Here is an 18,006-nt window from a genome sequence, read left to right as displayed (position 1 = left end):
TTTCCTCAGCTGCTCAATCAGCTTCATAACGTGCATGTGATTCAGAATTCTTCCTTCCCCTTTCTCATCTCTTTTTTAGGACACTGGTACAGAAATGTCCCAGAGAAAGCTGCCTGGCACCTCCCTGCTACTGTGTCACAGCTGCCTCACCCACTGAGGCTTTTGCTCCCCTCTTGTAGCTGATTCCATCTCCAAAAATAAGGAGGAAAAGGCAAAAGCATCAACCAATCCTTTTAAAGGAGGCTGAAGACATTCCCTGTTCTACAAACCACACTGACAATGGAAACTTGGGACAGAAATTACCTGAGATTTGTGAAATCCCACCTCAAAACTCCTGCCACAGCCGACACTGTGCCCACCCCAAATGTTAACCTTCAAGGACAAATACCCTGAGTTGCTCTGAAGATCCTGGAAGTGTTCCTGGATGACATTAAATTCCACAAAGTGAACACAGATGAGAGGGACCCAACCAAGGCTGTCCAGGGTATCTTTTTGAAGGGATCCAAAACAGATTTCAGAGTTGGGGGGTGAGGGGTGTTCCCATTTCAATTTTGATTTGAAGCATTTTGGGGCTCCTACATAAAAAAAAAAAAAAAAGAAAAAAAGAAACTGAAAATCTCACATTAATTGTTATTTTGACAATAGTTTTACTCTAAGGATCTGAAAATTAGTTGTATTTTCTCTAGGTTTCCCTCCTCTTTCACAGCATTTTAACAAAACAGCACCCATTCCCACTAAAAATAAGGAAAGTTTGCATTTGTTCTTTAGATATTCATAAAACTTAAAAATCTGATTTTTTGGTTTGTTCTCGTGACTCTCCAACACCTTCCTCCAGCGAAGTTCTTCCCCATAGTCTCCTCCCCTCTTCAACTATTGCGCTGAAATTCCTTGTATTAAAGAGACCCAAACCAAGCTGCCATTCCTATTTTAGTACATTTTTCCACTCTTTTTTGAATAACCTCCCTAAAGCATGGGAATCTCTTCTGCCATGACCCATGATTCCTAGAAAGGATCGATCAGATCAGTGCTCTGAGAGGTAAGCAAAATCCAGGGGAATGATGATGATGAATTGATTTTTGTTTTCTTTAAACAAATTGAAAAATGCAACTAGCCTGCAATTAATTGTTCTGTCTACCACGCAGATTGAACTTATTTAACTCTTTAATTAAACTAGCAATTAATTTTGTTAGCAAAACGTGGTCTGGGTGATGCCTTCCTCATTTTCTCCTCCCCTCCTCCATGCATCCACTCGAATTTTATGACACAGAGGCCTCTCTTTGTCACAGCTGCAAACAGTGGCAGCATTGAGTGATGTACTCATGAGGCCAAAAATAACCCAGCAAGTGTTCCCTCAGCCTGGGGGCATCCAGCAGCATGGCCAGTGCTTGGCACGGCCCTGGAAACCCAACACTTTCCCAGATAGGAAATAAAAACCCAAGAGCCTTGTGTATACAGTTAAAGGGATGACGACTTCATTTTCCTTCGCATGTTTAGTGTTTTTAAAGAGGTTTTTATAGCTATATATTTTTTCAGGGTGTTATTTTCATCGTTCTTAGCTGAATTCTACCAAGGGTCATTGTTCCCTGCCTTCAGTTTCCCAGTTTTACATAGAACCATGGAATCATGGAATAGTTTGGGTTGGAAGGGACCTTAAATCCCATCCAGTGCCCCCCTCTGTCATGGGCAGGGACACCTCCCATGTCCCAGCCCCAAGCCCCATCCAACCTGGCCTTGGACACCTTCAGGGCTGTGGGAACCACAGCGTCTCTGCAAATTCCATCTCAGCCTTCCACTACCCTCACAAGCAATAATTGCATCCTAATATTTAATCTAAACCTGACCTTCTTCATTTTATGATGTCTTCATCTTGTGTTCTTTTATAATTTTTCTGAGATCACATGAAATCTTACGCAGAATTTATTTTACACATAGATCCAAAAGACTTTCAGGTCTTTCTTAGTAAATAGCAACTCTAGACATTCGTGTGGCAGTAAGAAGTTAGGCTCTTGAATGCTAGGTGCAGTAAGATGTCCAAATGTATGGATCTGGCTAAAGAAGCCATTATTGTTCCTACTTTTAGAAGAAAAAGGAAGGAAGAAATGAGATATATGCTTAGCTGGCACACCAAACATGAAACAGAGCAGAGAACAAAATCTAGATCACTTAAGGTCCTTCTCAATCTTCTAATGAAGAACTTGCCCTTCATTTCTGTAAAATAAAACTATAGGATCTGTTTCTTTTTGATCCATGATGTGATCTTTTCCACCAAACGGATTTCAAAACCTACCCCAGAGGTGGCTGCATTTCAGTGCTACATGAATCAGATCCTACAATAGATACAACTGAAATTTGTCAAGCAAAAAGGGAAGTTTCAGCTTAAAACCATGACAGAATCATTGGGTTTGCTGATTCCTAGGGAATAAAGCTTGTTTCCAAGACCAATAAACTTCTTTTATCTTCACATTCAGCTCTGGAGTGATTTTTGACATGATGCAAGTAAAAAGACTTGCCTGGATTATTCTGTTGGTGTGGACCAGAACAAAATGGGGAGCAGCAATATTTAACAGTGCACATCACCATACCCTCTTCAGGAGTCCTGGAAATATCAGAGACTGGGAAAACAAAGGTTTGATAGCTTATTACTGCTGTGAACAGAAGTCCTAGGTGGACTGGAATGCTCCTCACAGAGCTCTCAGTTTGAGTTGTCCCGTGGCCAAAACCTCTTTTCCAAGTGCAGGGAGTAGCTGGATAAACATCCTCTAGGTTCATGCAGAGTTAGGGATGTCAGGTTGGGCCCTGTAGATGGTGTTTTCCAATGCTCTGTTTATTGCTTCTCCAGCCTCCCCCTCAAGGGAATGTCCCATTCCAGTTCTGGAGGGATGTGGCAATGAATCCACAATTTAACACATTTCAGATTTCACAGGACTCTCCTGGTAAAACAACCACCCATCACCAGGAAAGTAAAGGCAAGGTGCTCATTCCAGAGGAGCCCAATTTGATCTGGAGCACTCTGCAGAAGCTGTGAGGATGGCAAACACACCACCAGCTTGGGAGGGAAGGAGTGGGCAGGCTCTGAGAGCTGCACATTTTGGCAATGCTGTATGAAACTGGTCCTACACCCAGGCTGTTTGCAACAGCTCTGCTGATGCTGGCATTGCACAGGGAAACCAGGAGGAGCAGCAGAGGAAGAATCTATTTCAGGTTGCTGCAAAATGAACACTGCAGCTTCTGGTTTCTCATGGCAGAGCATAAGTCCAGTTGGCTCCTCACTATTCCAAGAGACCAACAGAAATATAGTGCTTTAAGCAAACAATTGCCTCCTTATCCCAGCTGATGCAAGAAGAGAAGCTCTGAGCAAAAACATGGCCAAAAAAATGAGAAAGCAGGGACATGAAGGTGGATCTGTATGTGGCTGAAGGGATAGAAGGCTCTTTTTGAGCAGGAGAGCAGAAGCAAGGTGCCAGGGCTATGGTCCCTCACTAGAGGCTGGTTCCTGCAGACAGAAGTTCTTATATGTACTTTAAACTAAAGTCATGGTCGATGTGTTCAAATAACCTGCTATGAGGAGGGGTTTTATGTTTGGTTTTCAAAATGACCTGATTTTTAGAGAGTACAAGTAAACCAAAGTTTTGATTGCAACAACTACTTTGTTGCTGAGGATCCCCGAAGAGTCTGCCTGTTTCCTTAGTGCTGGGTAAGAGCAGGCAGAGAGGATTTTGTAAGTTTTACATTTTATTTTTGTGCTGGGAAAGGAAGTTTTCCAAGCTTTGAAATGTACTCTTTTTTTCTACAATGTAGAAAAACTAAGGCCTTTTAAAACCCTTTTGTTGTTACTTGGCAAAGTACAGAGAAAGAGATTCAGCTTTTGCTGATGATGGCCAGCAACAAATTTAACTAGGGCACTGATTTGCAGTGTGGCAGACTAAGTTCAAGAACTTGGGCAGAATCAAGCAGAACAAGAACTTAAATTAACCCTCTTGTGTATGGGAAACCCTTGCTAGAAAAAACCAAAACACTCCACCTTCTCTTCTTATCTTAGACCATTTCACTGAGATTACAGCCTCTCTTTAAATAAAATGCTATAATTAGCTTTGTCTCTGGGTGTGGAGACCCTGAGAGGCATTCCCTTAGTTTGGGAGACACAAGAAAAGCTGTTAGAGGCCTATAGTAGGAGTCTTAGTAAAATATATGTATTGTATAAGTGGTCTTGCCCCGATCCTAGTTGTTCTAAAAGGGCTGCAGCTGTGATGTCCTTCATTGTGTAGCTGTGGCTAATGAAGATAACTGGGATAAAAGGGGGTGGGTTGGCTAGTCAGGGAGAGTCTTGGAGGAGCCCTGATGAAGAAGCAGGAACAATACTGCTGTGAAGAGATGGTTGTGAGAAAACCAGCCAGACAGAGAAGGTATGGGACTCTAGAAATACAATAGCAACTGTTGGTGACCCCGACGTGATAGAAGATAGGACAGCCGAGAGCTGTGGCAGCCCGAGAGCTGGGACTCTAGAAATATAACAACAACAAGATGTGATAGAAGATAGGAGAGCCAAGAGCTGTAGAAGAACATGGCCTTTGAGCACAGAGCTGTGTGTGTTGTACATGGCCTTTGAGTCCTGGGGAAATGTATGTATTGTACTTGAATATCTATATTGTATTTGAATATCTGTAAGTAAAAGAAAAGGGGGAAATATAGTAGGAGTCTTAGTAAAACATATGTATTGTATAAGTGGCCTTGCCTCAGTCCTAGTTGTTCTAAATGGGCTGCAGTTGTGATGTCCTTAATTGGGTGGCAGCTGTGGCTAATGAAGATAACTGGGATAAAAGGGAGTGAGTTGGGCAGGTCAGGGAGAGCCTTGGAGGAGCCCTGATGAGGAAGCAGGAACAACACTGCTGTGAAGAGCTGTGTGTGAGAAAACCACTCAGAAGGTATGGGACTCTAGAAATATAATATCAACAGAGGCTGTTGGCTCCTTCCCCTTGTTCCTATGTCCCTCAGCCACTCCCTATTCCCCTGTTGGCCCTCATCTTTGTGCTGCCCCATGCCCCTGTTCAGCCCTTGCCTCTCGAGACACAGAAACCTGGACTCCCACCACGAGTCTTGCTTTGGGACCTGAGCATCTCACCACGTGGCTGATTTAAACATCTGTGGTTGAAAAATGCCGATCACCTGTTTTTAAAATTTTAAAAGTTTAATAGTAATAAAATGGTTATAAAAAATAGCAATATAATTAGAGTAATAATAATTTGGACAACTTAGATTAGGACAATATGAGACAATAGAAACAAAGAGTTACAGACAGGCTGGGTACCTCTTTCTGAAAAAGGACCCACGTTAACAGAGGATTAACCCTTAAAAGCAACAACCTGTTGTATATTCATACACCTCATCCATGATGCATAAATTCCATTCAAACACAGGATTCCGTCTGGTCAGTGTCAACTTCTTTTTCTTAATCTTAAATGGCATCTTTAGGGCTGAGCGAGGCAGGAAGAAGTTTGTTTCTTCTGATAATGGAGCAATAAATTCTCTTTCTCTGAAAGATTTAGGTGTTCTGTGGCTGCTATCTGGTGCAAGTACTTCATTATTTTCTTTTAAAAAAATCTCACATACATAGGTCTTATTTTAACTACAAAAAGACATTTACCATATTATTAAAATGTTAAGATAGCACTATTTATCAATACAAAAATATATAGATAGTAAATATCTGCATAGAGCCATATAATATGTACTTTTCACATGTGGATACTGTGCAAGGGCCCTTTTTTTGCTTCCTTACCCTGGACTTTACTAGTAGCTATTTCAGCTGCAACATCCAGCTATGGTACAATATAGCTGCTGTCAATGTGTTTGATTCAACTCATTATTGTGCTCACAATATTGACAAGAGTTGCTCAAACACATTCTGAGAAACCACACACTGTTTTGCTGAGTGCCAAATGTTCCATTTGAAGCACTGGAAGTTCTCAAACTTTCACATTTTGCCTGTAACTGATGCATTGTTCCTACAGCCTTTCTTGTATAACCACCAGGAACACAACTGATTGACTTCTTGGTTTCCCAGAGTCCAGAGAACTTCCAGATTCTGGGAAAGATTCCTAGCTTTGTCCAGTTTTGGAAGGAAGAAGTTTCTCTCAAACCAGAAATGCTTTTGCTTTTTGGGTAGAGGGTAATTTTCTGCCACTGAGTATTTACGTGCATTCTCTCATGGCTCAGATTTTTCTAGAGAACAGCTCTGTAATTTCAAAGAGCAGGTCTCATTTGCCACCCACTTTCTTATCACTTCTTGCAAGTGTGCTAAAATACGGAATGTGAAAACTGACTTATTCTAACCTTGTGGTTTTGTCCATCAGGGTGGTTCTTCCTAGGATTCAATGTCACCAAGAGGAGAGAGTTCTACACAAAAAGCAGAAATGAGCAGCTTGGGAAGCAGGAGGACTTGGCAAGTCTGGTCCCTGTGACACATATTCTTCATGGTGGGACTCTCTGCTGTCCAGAAGGATGCAAACTTTGATTAAGGTGTTTTGCACAGATAAATCATTTTAATACCACTTTTCCAGTGTATATTTTCTGGAGTTTACCAGGTCAAAATTAACTGCGCAGGCAAAAACTCAATTTAATTTTCTTGAAGTTGTTAGCAGCTCAATATTCTTGGAACATCTATTACTATAAAACTTAATTGGAATGGATAATTGAGGAAAAAGTTCCCATATGGAAATAGAGAAATAGGAATTTATCTGTAGAGATAGAGGCCATGACCATGTAAGCCTCATGTTGGTTGAAGCAATGGGAATAGGAGAAGCTTACTTTTTATGTCAGTGACCATAAAACAAAAACAATGACACTGCAGAAATATAGCTTTACCCAGTGGTCCGGCTGAAGGCTGGGAATAACACTTGAAACTCCATGAAAAATCTCATCTGCTGTTAAGCAAAGTGAAAAAAGTCAATCTGAACCCCTTTTTAATAGTTAAACCTTGTGCTAGTGGCTCAGATGAACTAATTTCTCTTTGCATGCAGCAGGCTGGGCAGATGTTCTGTAACTAATTATTGCAGCTCAGTGCAGTGCTTGTTAGACATTATCAGCTGGATCTTGTGTCCTTGTGTGACCACATTCTAATTCCACCTGGTTTATAGGGATGGCTCTTTTCAAAGACCCCTGGATACCTAATTCTGGCATTCTGCACACTTATATTTGCCCAAGAATAGTTTGAATGAATTGATAGTTAAGTATCAGTAAAGGAGTTTTTACTTTCTATCCCTCCATCCCTCTTGGAGTCTTTCATAAGATAACTTTCAGTTTAAAAAATAAATGGCTTTTTCCCCTGGGATAGAAACACCCAGGTTCCTCTGTTGATGGGCAAAGCAAGAAGCAAGATCACGTCAAAGCCAGTACGTACAGGGAACCTCAAAGGAAAATTTATTCTATTCCACGTAGTGCAGTGCAAAGATGATACAGGCACAGAAAGGGAAAGGAGAGAAAGTCAATAAGGAAAGTAATCCAGGGCTTCCTGTTGTCTAGGATTTTTAAACAGTATCTAGGTTTGACCGACTAAGAATCACATTAAACAACTTGCCCTTTTCCAATTTCTCAGGGGTCTTCCCTTCACAGCCCTTTTGAGCTGTATCTTCTGTTGCAGATCATGGATCCATTGCAGTTCTCCTTGAAGAAGGGGACACCTTTTCCTCCTTCATGGCAGTACTTGGCTGCAGCAGTATTGTTGTGATCTATTGCCAGGCTTAATTACAAATAACCGTGTCTTTCATTGGTGTCTTATAATTAGCTTCCCATTTGCCAAGTTGAAAACGACGTTGTCTGAAGCACGAACACATAATTCAGTGATCAGAATTCTGATCTTGGAAACCACACAGGAGTTACTCGGCCTTCTGCATGTACTGGCCCTTCCCTGCAGAGGAACTAGCACAGTGCAGTCAAATGAAAAGAAAATGTATGTGCTTGCTGGAACTTTTGTCCTGGTTTTGCTTCTTTGACATACAAAGGTTTGGATTTTGAAGGGGAGGAAGTGAAGTAGGGGAATATACAGAAAATACGTAAGAAGGAATGGGAAAACATAGGAAGAATAGATCATGCAAACAATGGAAGATGCTTTTGGACAGACAGGTGGACACTCTGCTCTTGTGAGACCCCACCTGCAGAGCTGCTTCCAGCCTTGGGATCCCAGCACAGGGAGGACAGGTTGGTGCTGGAGAGAGTCCAGAAGAGGTACCAGGATGACCAGAGAGCTGGAGCACTCTTCTGGGAGAAAAGGCTTGGAGACATGGAATTGTCCAGCCTGGAGAAGAGAAGCTTCAGGGTGATCTAATTGGACCTTCCAGTACTGTCACAGACATATTTTATGAAAAGATCTTTTCTCCTGAGAAGCTGAGAGGCCTCAAAAATGAAATGTAAACAATGGTTATCTGCTGCTGTGGAATGCAACAGGTGAATCTTTGATTGGTCTCATGTGATTGTTTTTAATCAATGGTCAATCACAGTTCAGGTGTCTTGTACTCTCTGGTCAGTCACAAGGTTTTTTTATCATTCTTTCCTATTCTTTTCCTTGCTAGCCTTCTGATGAAATCCTTTCTTCTATTCTTGTAGTAGAGTTTTATTATATAATTTTCTTTTAATATAATATATATAATAAAATAATAAATCAGCCTTCTGAAACATGGAGTCAGATCCTCATCTCTCCCCTCGTCCTGGGACCCCTGAGAACACCACACAGCACCTGAAGGAGCCAACAGAAAAATGGAGAGAGACTATTTACAAAGGCCCGGAGTGATAGGAGAAGGGGGGGATGGCTTCTCCCTGCCAGAGGGAAGGGTTAGATGGGACACTGGGAAGAAACTCTTTCTTGTTAGGGTGGTGAGTGCCAACTCCTGGCAAAACTTGCCCAGAGCAGCTGTGGCTGCTCCATCCCTGGAAGTGCCCAGTGCCGTGTTGAATGGGGCTCGGAGCAACCCAGGATGGTGGAAGTTTTCCCTGCCCATAGCAGGGTGGGGGGGCACAGGATGATCTTTAAAGTCCCTTCCAACCCAGACTATTCTATGAATCTGATTCTACAATTCTTATAGCTCAGCAATAAAAGAGAATAGGGTTCTACACATGTAAAACTTCATGGCTAAATTCAGGACATCATACCAGGCTCAGGACAAATGATACACAAATCAAAACCAAGTTTCTTTAGGCTCTCAATGTTGTTTTTCAGATTTAGCCTAGTTAATAATAGCTTTTCAGGGCAAGGATGAAATGTGTTTTTAAATACCAGTAGTCACAAACAAGCACTGAGAAAGTGGTCTAAATTTCAGCAACAGTTTAGAAGTTTTGACAATTCAAAATGTTTGCAGTCAAGTGAAAAGCCAACAAGGTTTGGTAAGTAACAGACAACTCTTTAGTGAGTTTTCCTCCTCTAATTATGTGATGGAAGAAAATTGTCACTCAGTTCTAGATATTTTCCATCACTCCTCTGGACTAGTACTAGCACAAGCTGTGTGTGCTCAGTAGCTCTGAAATTGTGTCTGTAAGCAGTGAGAGAGAAACAAAAGTGAAGTACCTGAGGTATGGACACTTCCCACAAGTCTGGACTTCAGCCTTTTCCTGCTACTATTAGCACACACTTTCACTGCAGTTCTCCCTAACTAAAGCAGGATGACAAGCCTGTAAGTCTGATTCATCACTTACACCATCATTTACCTCAATACAGAGAATCTGCACTAAAAAAAAAGAGAATCTCTGCCCTGACTCCCTGCAGGGCTGTCACATCTCTCAGCTCTGTGTTCCTGCATGATTCCCAGCACCATCCTCTGCTGGTTCCAGGACCCTTCCCATCAGCCATGGCTGAATTATTGCCAGGCAGCCCCCAATGGGGTGTGGGGCTCCAGGGGACAGGGCACTGCTGTTACAGGGCTTGCAAGGGTTGCAGGGTGGAGAGAGAGACAAGAATGTTGATTCTATGTTCAGAAAGCTTGATTTATTAGGTTATGATATCTAAAACATTATGACTATACTAAAAAAATAGAAAGTTCTCAAAGTGCTAGCTAAGCTAAGAATAGAAAAAGAATGAATAAACAAAGGTCTGTGTCTCAGCACAGAGTGAGACCCAGCTCTGCCATGAGTAGTTAGTAAATCCAAACATCCACCCAAGACCAATCACGCATCCACCTGTTGCATCCCACAGCAGCAGATAACCATTGTTTACATTTTTTTGCTGAAGCCACAGCTTCTCAGAAGAGGAAAAATCCTAAAGAAAGGATTTTTATGAAAAGATGTCAGTGACACACTGCCACTGCTCAACAGCCAGAGCTGAGGCCTCTAAGGAGGGTCAGGCACAGCCCCACCTCCAAAGGCACTTTCCTCAGTGGGGCCTCCCCCTAACACGCCCTCACTCACGAGGATGCAATCCAAGGTGAAAAACGTAAGAAACGTGATTACACTTGGCCCAGAGAATGACAGAGAAAATCACACCAGGCAATAGGAGAGCTCATTTCCTTCTGTCCCCTGGGAAGCATCTGCTTTACACCTGAATGAGTGAGAGAAACAGCCCCGTGTGTGCTCTGGTGACTCCAGCCCCAAAGGCCCTCAGAGCAGAGAGGGTAAGGAGATACCCTCAGAACAGGGGATGAGTTGAGTTCAAGCCCCAGTGCCATGAGCTGTTTTCACACACATTTTGAATGTTTATGAAAGTGAAAGGCTGCTCCTTTGAGCTAGTTAAGGGCTATCATCCCCAGTTGACTTCCAATTAAAAATCCAGGGACAGAATGCATTTGCTGAAGGTCTCCAAGGGAACCAACAACACAGCAAGGATTAGAACTAAGGATTTCCTGTCCTATCTGCAAACCACACCTCTCTCCTGTTTACAATGTGAACTTATTCCCAAGCAGAAAAGCCATGTGAATGGAACAATTAATTCTGCTATTTTGGCCTCCCTTCCTTCCCTTCTCAGTTCATTCCTGGCACTACCTTCAGGTTCTTGCAAATCTGGTACCAGAAGAACTGTGGGACAAAGCAAAGCAAGAAAAGAACATTTCAGAACAAATATTTCAGCTGCAAATACTTGAATTTTGATTTATATACTTGTTTGCTTAAAGAAGTTTGAAGCACTTTAGAAAAAGTGCTTCATACCCTGAAAATACAGTGCTCTTGTTAATGAAAAATGAAACCAAAAGGTAAACTAACTCCTAAGCCAAGGAGTAAGTTAATGAATGACTAATCATGGTAGTTACCTGCACATGTCATTTTTTGTACACATGACTTGAGCAACACTAGAGTGATAGTGTTACTACTCAGAGTAAGTTACTATCAACGGAGTTTTAAAGAGACAATACCTTTGGTTTCCTCTTTTTTTTTTTTTTTTTTAAGTTACATTTTCACATTTCCTGGAATCAAGAGCTAAAAGCTCCTGGAAAAATATAATCTGAAAATTTTTCATGCCTTTCTATGTTTCCAGGGCTTAGGACATCAGTGCATTCACACCCTACCAAATACTATGGGAATTTGGTAACACCAAGTTGATTGAAATTGTCTATGGCCTGGGATCAAGAGCAAGAATGCCTCAGCTCAAAGCCTAAGGTGACATTTTAGCCCAAATTCAATATTTAATCATCATTCCCCACGATCCATGGTTTTTAAGGAACATTTTTTCTGGCAAAGTGGGATCTTTGATAAGCTCATATTCCCTGCTAGCACCACTCAGAAATACCAATCAACTTCTTACTGCAAAATGGTACTAAAATTACAGGCCTCTTCAAAGTGCAAAAACATGATTCCAAGGAGCTGATCCTGCTCCTTTTAGATCAGTTGGCTTTTTAGGTGTGTTTTAGTAACAGCTTCAGTGATACATACAAGATAACTACAGGCCTGAGCTAAGACTAGTAGTTACATCACCCTCTTCAAATACACCTGCACAGGTTTAATTTTTTGGTCTTCTACTGAAGGACAATAGCTTGTTAACTCAATTAATGTGTAAAAGCACTTTGCCTTAGTAAGAATCTAAAATAGAAGACATTAAAGCTCACTGTTAAAAATAACAGGGAAATCCTATGGATAGCAGTGTTTTTAACATGCTTGCTTTGCAGCTTCCTGCTTTTGTTAAACAAAAATATTTCATAAAAGTCTCTGAGGTTTTTCTTTCACTTATTTAGATCCCCTAGGCAGGTTTATTAGTAAGGTAAAATTAATACTTCTTTTCCTTCAATAACCCTGCAATACTTCACCCAAAAGGAGAAGCATTTCTGTGTATAGGCCATGAGAGTCTGAAGGCTTAAAAAGCAAAAATAACCCAACCCTAAATGAAAACTCCTCAAGGCTTTTGGAGTTGTGTATGCTAGCTCCTCCCCTTCCTGGAAAGTGCCTGCTAAAGATGGTGGGGATGAGTGAGGCACCTCTCATCTCAGTTACCTGTGCTCCTGAGCACTGCACCATGCTATCTGATAGGGCTGTGCATCAAGGGCTGAGGTTCCCCCCCCAAGGTAACTTTTTCTTCTTATTGTTTTTATTTCTGTTATGTTCCTTTCATTGATCTAAATGTACTCAAAGAGTCAAGAAATATTAATTATCCCCTTTCTAAAGACTGAATAGGATGAGAATTTAATAGCTTTAAAAGGATTCTCTGAGTAAGGATTTATTGGTTTTGGTGTAACTTGATTTTGTCACTGGTACAAAGAACCTGTGTTCTCAACTGCAGAATCTGTTTCTCTGTTGGGTGATGAAACTGGGGCTGGAAAAGACTAAAGCAGCATCCCTTACCCTTAGGCAGGGAGAAGCTCTACTTGGCCTGATCCCAGGAAGGGACTCTGGGCTTCAGAGTGCCTTGTAGTGGGTGTGCTGTAAGTGTTTTCTGGCAATGTAGTTCAGTATTTAATCACTTTTGGTAGAATAAAACCACTTTGTGAGAGCCTTGCGTGTAGTTTGGGATGACTGTTCTCATTTGGTTTCATTGATGTTGTTGTTTTCCTAGTGTTTTAGCTTTCAGAGTTCCAAGTTATGTCCAAATTATCCCGAGTTGGAAGACTTCAAGTGCCAGGTTATCCTGAACCAAACATTTAATTGTAGCTACCTCTTTTTAGGGAGGGTTAAACATATACCTTGTGAACTTCTTATCTTCTCCTATGGCTCCTCTCCTAGTTTTAATAGGATTATTAGCATGCCATATCAGTTCTCTTATTTTTCCGTTGGACTCATCTTTCCACAGTACTACAGCTTGTAAAACAACCCAAAACACAAAAACAAACAAACAAAAAACCCAATAGTAAAATAAACAAAAATAAGAATGAAAATTTTCTATAAACCTCAATTTACCCCTCTTCTCTTAATTTTTAATTCTGAAATACTGGGACACTCCTCTCATCACCAACAAGCTCTCCAAGTTGAAAAATACTTGTTTTCTTCCCTCCAGACAGGTGCTTCCTGACTACCTCTAACAGTTTTTCCCTTCTTTTCCAGGAGCTTTGTTTCCCCTTATCTTTCCCTGTATTTTTGCATTTGTTTTAAAATAAAATTCAGGTGCATGAATCCTCTACAAAATGTGCTTAAATAATCAATTAAAGCAATGTGTTGCAAATTGTAGTTTCAGTAACAGCGTCTTAGCCCTGCTCTAAACAGATCAAATTTGAAACTGGTTTTAAACCTGTCTTGCAAACTACTACTGTAATGAACATATGAATTGTTTTTCCAAGCCTAATTACCTCTTCTGTTTACTTATATCAGGCTAAAGTTAAGAATAAAAGTCATAATAATTTATGGGAAAAAAATGCTGAGGGTTCTTGTAATAGCAGGGCTTTAATCCAATAAACTTTATAGTTTTGGGGTGACACAAACTGCTTGTTACCAGGATTAGTGAGTTTCCATGGCAGAGGTTTTCTCAATGAGGAGTAGTTTGGAGCACTCAATTGCAGAACCATTGGCTGGTTGTTAGACTGGGTTTTCTTGGAACTGGGTCACTAAAAAATTCCTGGCAGCTGTAAAGTGAACTGCAAGATATGTATTATCCTCTTCCACTTTTTATCATTGATGAGACTTAAACTAAACTACCTAGTGACTGATCAGATGATATTTTATGCCCAGGGGATGGATGTAGATGGTCCCCTCCATCCCAGAGCATTCCATGATTTCCCCCAACAGTACAGATGCTCAGTTATGTAAGAAACTTTAATTTCAACATTTCCCTTTCCAAAAATAAAGCCCAGTGACTTTGGAAGTGCCCCAGTGATACAGAGCACAAGAAATATCTTTATAGTGTTTAGGTTTAGGACACAGTGTGGCAGGAACTGGAAATGCTTAAACCTTTATTTTCATTTGGCTTTTAGCTGAAAAATTGTGGCCACTGGCAGTTGAGAGTTTGCAGATGGAACCTGGTTAAGGTGAAATCGGGCTGAGCAAAGCCAGAAAAAGCAAATGGAATTGTGTGTGCCCACAGAAGAGGCCCTGGGCTGGCAGCTGGCACCAAGACCAGCAGTAGGGACCCAGCTGCCTGAGCCAGCTTGGTGTAAGAGGTGAAGAGAGTGGATGGGTTGGGACTTGTCCCACAGGTAATTTTCCTTGAGACTCATTGCAGAAGCAGGGTCTGCCTGACCTTTTGTTCAGCTTTCCGGCAGCAGCACCAAGATGTGACTCAGTGCTGGTTTGGTAATAGCTGTTTATGTGAAATTAAGAGTGGGAAATGGGGGGTGAACATTAGCAAATATTTTCTAGGAGTTAAGACTGTTATTCTCTGAAATGTTCTGCAAAAACACAATGGAAACCTCTCAGTGAGACACTTGAAGCTGAACAGAATAAAGTACAGAAAGCAGGGAATTACATTGCTCTGATGTTAACGTGCTCATGGCCTCAGATGGCTCTGCTATTACTAAATTCCAGTGATAATTCTGGTGATAATTGTTCCCTTTATTTCTAAACTGAATTGTTGTAATTCATTATAGTCTTATCTAATAGGTCAAATTACTGGAAAACTAAAGCAGATGCAAAATGAGTTGCTGATAGTGCTCTTCTTTGGAGCCTCAGTTGTTTGATCAGTCATTTTACATTATTATATGTTTTTATTGGTTGCTGGTCACATTATATTTTGATTTTTAGGTTATTTTAACTTCCACAGTTCCTGGTCTAGGCTGCTGTGAACTGACCATTCTTTATGTAGTTTTCTGACAAATATCACAGCAAACAGATCCAGAAATGCTGTTTTGTGAGTCCTTGTTCCTGTAAGTCCCTCCCACTTCCCAGAGGTGTTCTTCAGTCTCAGCTGAAGGAGTTTGTGTGTAGAGTAAGAATTAGTCATTAAAGGTACACAAATGCTCATTAAAGCTCTGTGCTGTTGGTGGCTGTGTATAAATTTAACATCATACAGTTACAATCCCCCCAGAGCACCTCAACCAATGCTCAAGCTCCAGAGAAATCCGAGTATGTGCTGACAAACTTTGAATCAGGGCTATGGAACACAATCTGCCTAATTTGCACCAACCATTCATAGTGTGAGAGCTCTGAAATACCAAGCAAGTGAACACCCAGGCAAAGGTTGTGGTTTCCAAGATGTCTTGCTAATTGCTCTGGCTGTGATTTAATGTTATTTATTTATTACACTCCATTATTTTTTCTAGCTCAGTTAGCTCACAACAAAACCCTGAAATATTGGAGTTCAAATCCATCGTCCTAGCACCATGATATTAAATCTTTTCTAAGAGAAATTTTATTTTAATTATAAGCTTTGTACTAAGGCTTCATTAGTTTCTATTACAGAGCTAATTGCAGGTCTCTTTTCCTTATTTAAATTTTTTTAGCAACAGAAGTTCTTAAACCAATGCTTATTCTACTATGAGGATAAATTCTGCAGTAATTATACAGAAGGCAATGGATGAATTGGACTAGATTTACAAATTTTCCTGCTAAACAGTTGCAGGACAATTCTGCTTAGGTTGAAAAGAGTATGTTTAAAGAATTAATTTAATTTATTATTTAAATTCAGAATTTAAGGAATTCTGAAAAGAGAGGAACGCCAGCTTTCATGCAGGATTTGGTATCAAGTAAACATAGCCACAAATTTGTAGAATTGAATTTTCTCTTGAGCTCAGGGAAATGTGGACTGGGATGTTTGGGATGAGGGAGTTTGTCTTTGTTGTGATTTTTTCCAAACATGCAGTGCTTTTGTTTTTAGGTTTTTGGGTTGCTCTCAAAACAATCTAAGCAAAACACTTGGTTTTGGAGATTTCCAAACTTAGGTAAGTTGCAATTCTTTAGAACATCCCATACATGCTGAGTGTTCTTTCAAATGTTATTGTTCTTTCCAAGATTGATTTATTTGCCAGTGCAATTTTTTTTACTGGGGATGCAGAGACAAATTTGAATTCCAAAATAACTTGTAATTTGGGCCAGTTGTGGGTTTCTGGTGGAGGTCTGTCTATTTGTGTTCATCAGTGGCATTCAGTTCCCACAGCTCTATTTCATGCTAGACTTGACAAGCAATTCAAAGATTTTTTTCATTTATAAAAGCATCCTCTTAGGTGTTTAGACCTGGAAATGCAGAAATCAGTGTATGGGATGGTTTTGGAGGCTTATTCCAAGTCACATTTCAAGTTTGTGGCAGCACTGGGTTTGCAGGATGAGCTTATGAATCTCCAAGTGAAATCTGGATTAGCAAGATCTACCCAGCCCAAGAAGAAAATGTTTGCACAAACACCTTTTAAGGGAAACTGATGACTTTCACAAGATCTTAAATAGATTGTACTGAATTAATTATCCCAGTCCTGTAGTTAACTACACACAAGACTGTAACTGGGACCCAGCAAGCTAAAAAGGAGCCTCCATCCTTCCTGAGCCAGCAGGAGCTGAGCCAAGCTGGCTCGGCTGAAAGCCCTTCTTTGTGGATCTTGCTGGCTCTCAGTGTGAAAGGTGGATGGAGGCTAAAAATGGCTCGGGAGCTTGGCTGGTGTATGCAGGGAATAGCAATGAGAACGGAGTGAAATCAAGAGACTGAGCCCTGGACATTGTGGAAAGCATCCAAGGGGGTGGCTGCTGCACAAGCAAACAGGTTATGTGTGGCTGCTGCACGGGGAAATGGCAGAAGGGAGCAAAAGGAATGGAGGGAGGGAAAAAAAAAAAAAAAAAAAAAAAAAAAAAAAAAAAACAAAAAACAAACCACAAAACCACAAAACCAAAGGACAAATGAAAGGGAGATGCTCTAAGAGATACGAAGGGATTATCAGGGTAATGTTCTTCCCCCCGAGGGCGGTGGGGTACTGAACAGGGGCACTGAACAGGTACTCGGGGAGTGGGCACGGCCCCAAGGCCGTTTGCATTTGAGCAAACGCTGCCAGGGATGCACAGGGTGGGATTTTGTGGTGTCTGCGCAGGGCCAGGAGCTGGATCGATGATCCCGGTGGGTCCCTTCCAGCTCTGGATATTTGACTTCATGAAGGGCGAGCCTGCGGGAGAGGGGTCAAGGAAGGAAGCGCTTCCTGCAGGGGAGTCCGGGGGGCAGCGGGTGGCGGACACCGCAGCGCGGAGGGGCTGAGAGCGGGCGATGGCGGGCCGAGGGGCGGCAGCACCTCCGTGACAGCGGGCTGGGGCCGAGCTGAGGAACGGAGCGCCGCCATGAAGGCGGCACATCGATGCCAGGCTGAGAGGCGGCAACCCCTCCATGAGGGCGGGCAAGGGCCGAGCTGAGCGGGGGTCGGTAGCCCCCAGCCCCCCCCCCCCCGATGAGCGACAGAGCCTCGCCACGGGGATTGTCGATGCTAGGCTGAGGGGCGGCAGCCCCGCCAAGAGGGCAGGTGGAGCCGGGCTGAGGGCGGCCGATCGATGCCGAGCTGAGCAGCAGCACCCCCGCCATGAGGGCTGACAGGGGCTGGGCAGGAACATGGTGGCGCCGCCCGCCCTCCTGAGGGCGGCTCGCTCCCGCCCCACGCTGACGTCACCCCCAGCTCTGCCGGCGCCATTTTGGACGCTCACCGCCGGGGGGGCCGGAGCGGGGCCGCCCCAGCCCCGCCGCGGCCGCGCCGCTGCCGCCTCCTCCATCCGCCG

The 18,006-nt window shown here is 42.2% G+C and overlaps 1 long non-coding RNA gene across 1 annotated transcript; it reads left to right on the top strand.

Moving 5' to 3' along the window:
• The first annotated feature begins 4,329 nt into the window (after positions 1-4,329).
• LOC131568330 (uncharacterized) lies at positions 4,330-6,548 on the top strand. Its single transcript, XR_009275721.1, has 2 exons — positions 4,330-4,403; positions 6,351-6,548. It is a non-coding gene; the product is annotated as an uncharacterized LOC131568330 (long non-coding RNA).
• Positions 6,549-18,006: the final 11,458 nt, after the last annotated feature.

The sequence above is a fragment of the Ammospiza caudacuta genome, chromosome 26 (genome assembly GCF_027887145.1).
Source record: "Ammospiza caudacuta isolate bAmmCau1 chromosome 26, bAmmCau1.pri, whole genome shotgun sequence".
In the NCBI taxonomy this organism is placed as follows: Eukaryota; Metazoa; Chordata; class Aves; order Passeriformes; family Passerellidae; genus Ammospiza; species Ammospiza caudacuta.
The sequence above is the reverse complement of the archived record's forward strand: the minus strand, read 5'-3'. Positions and strand labels throughout refer to the sequence as shown.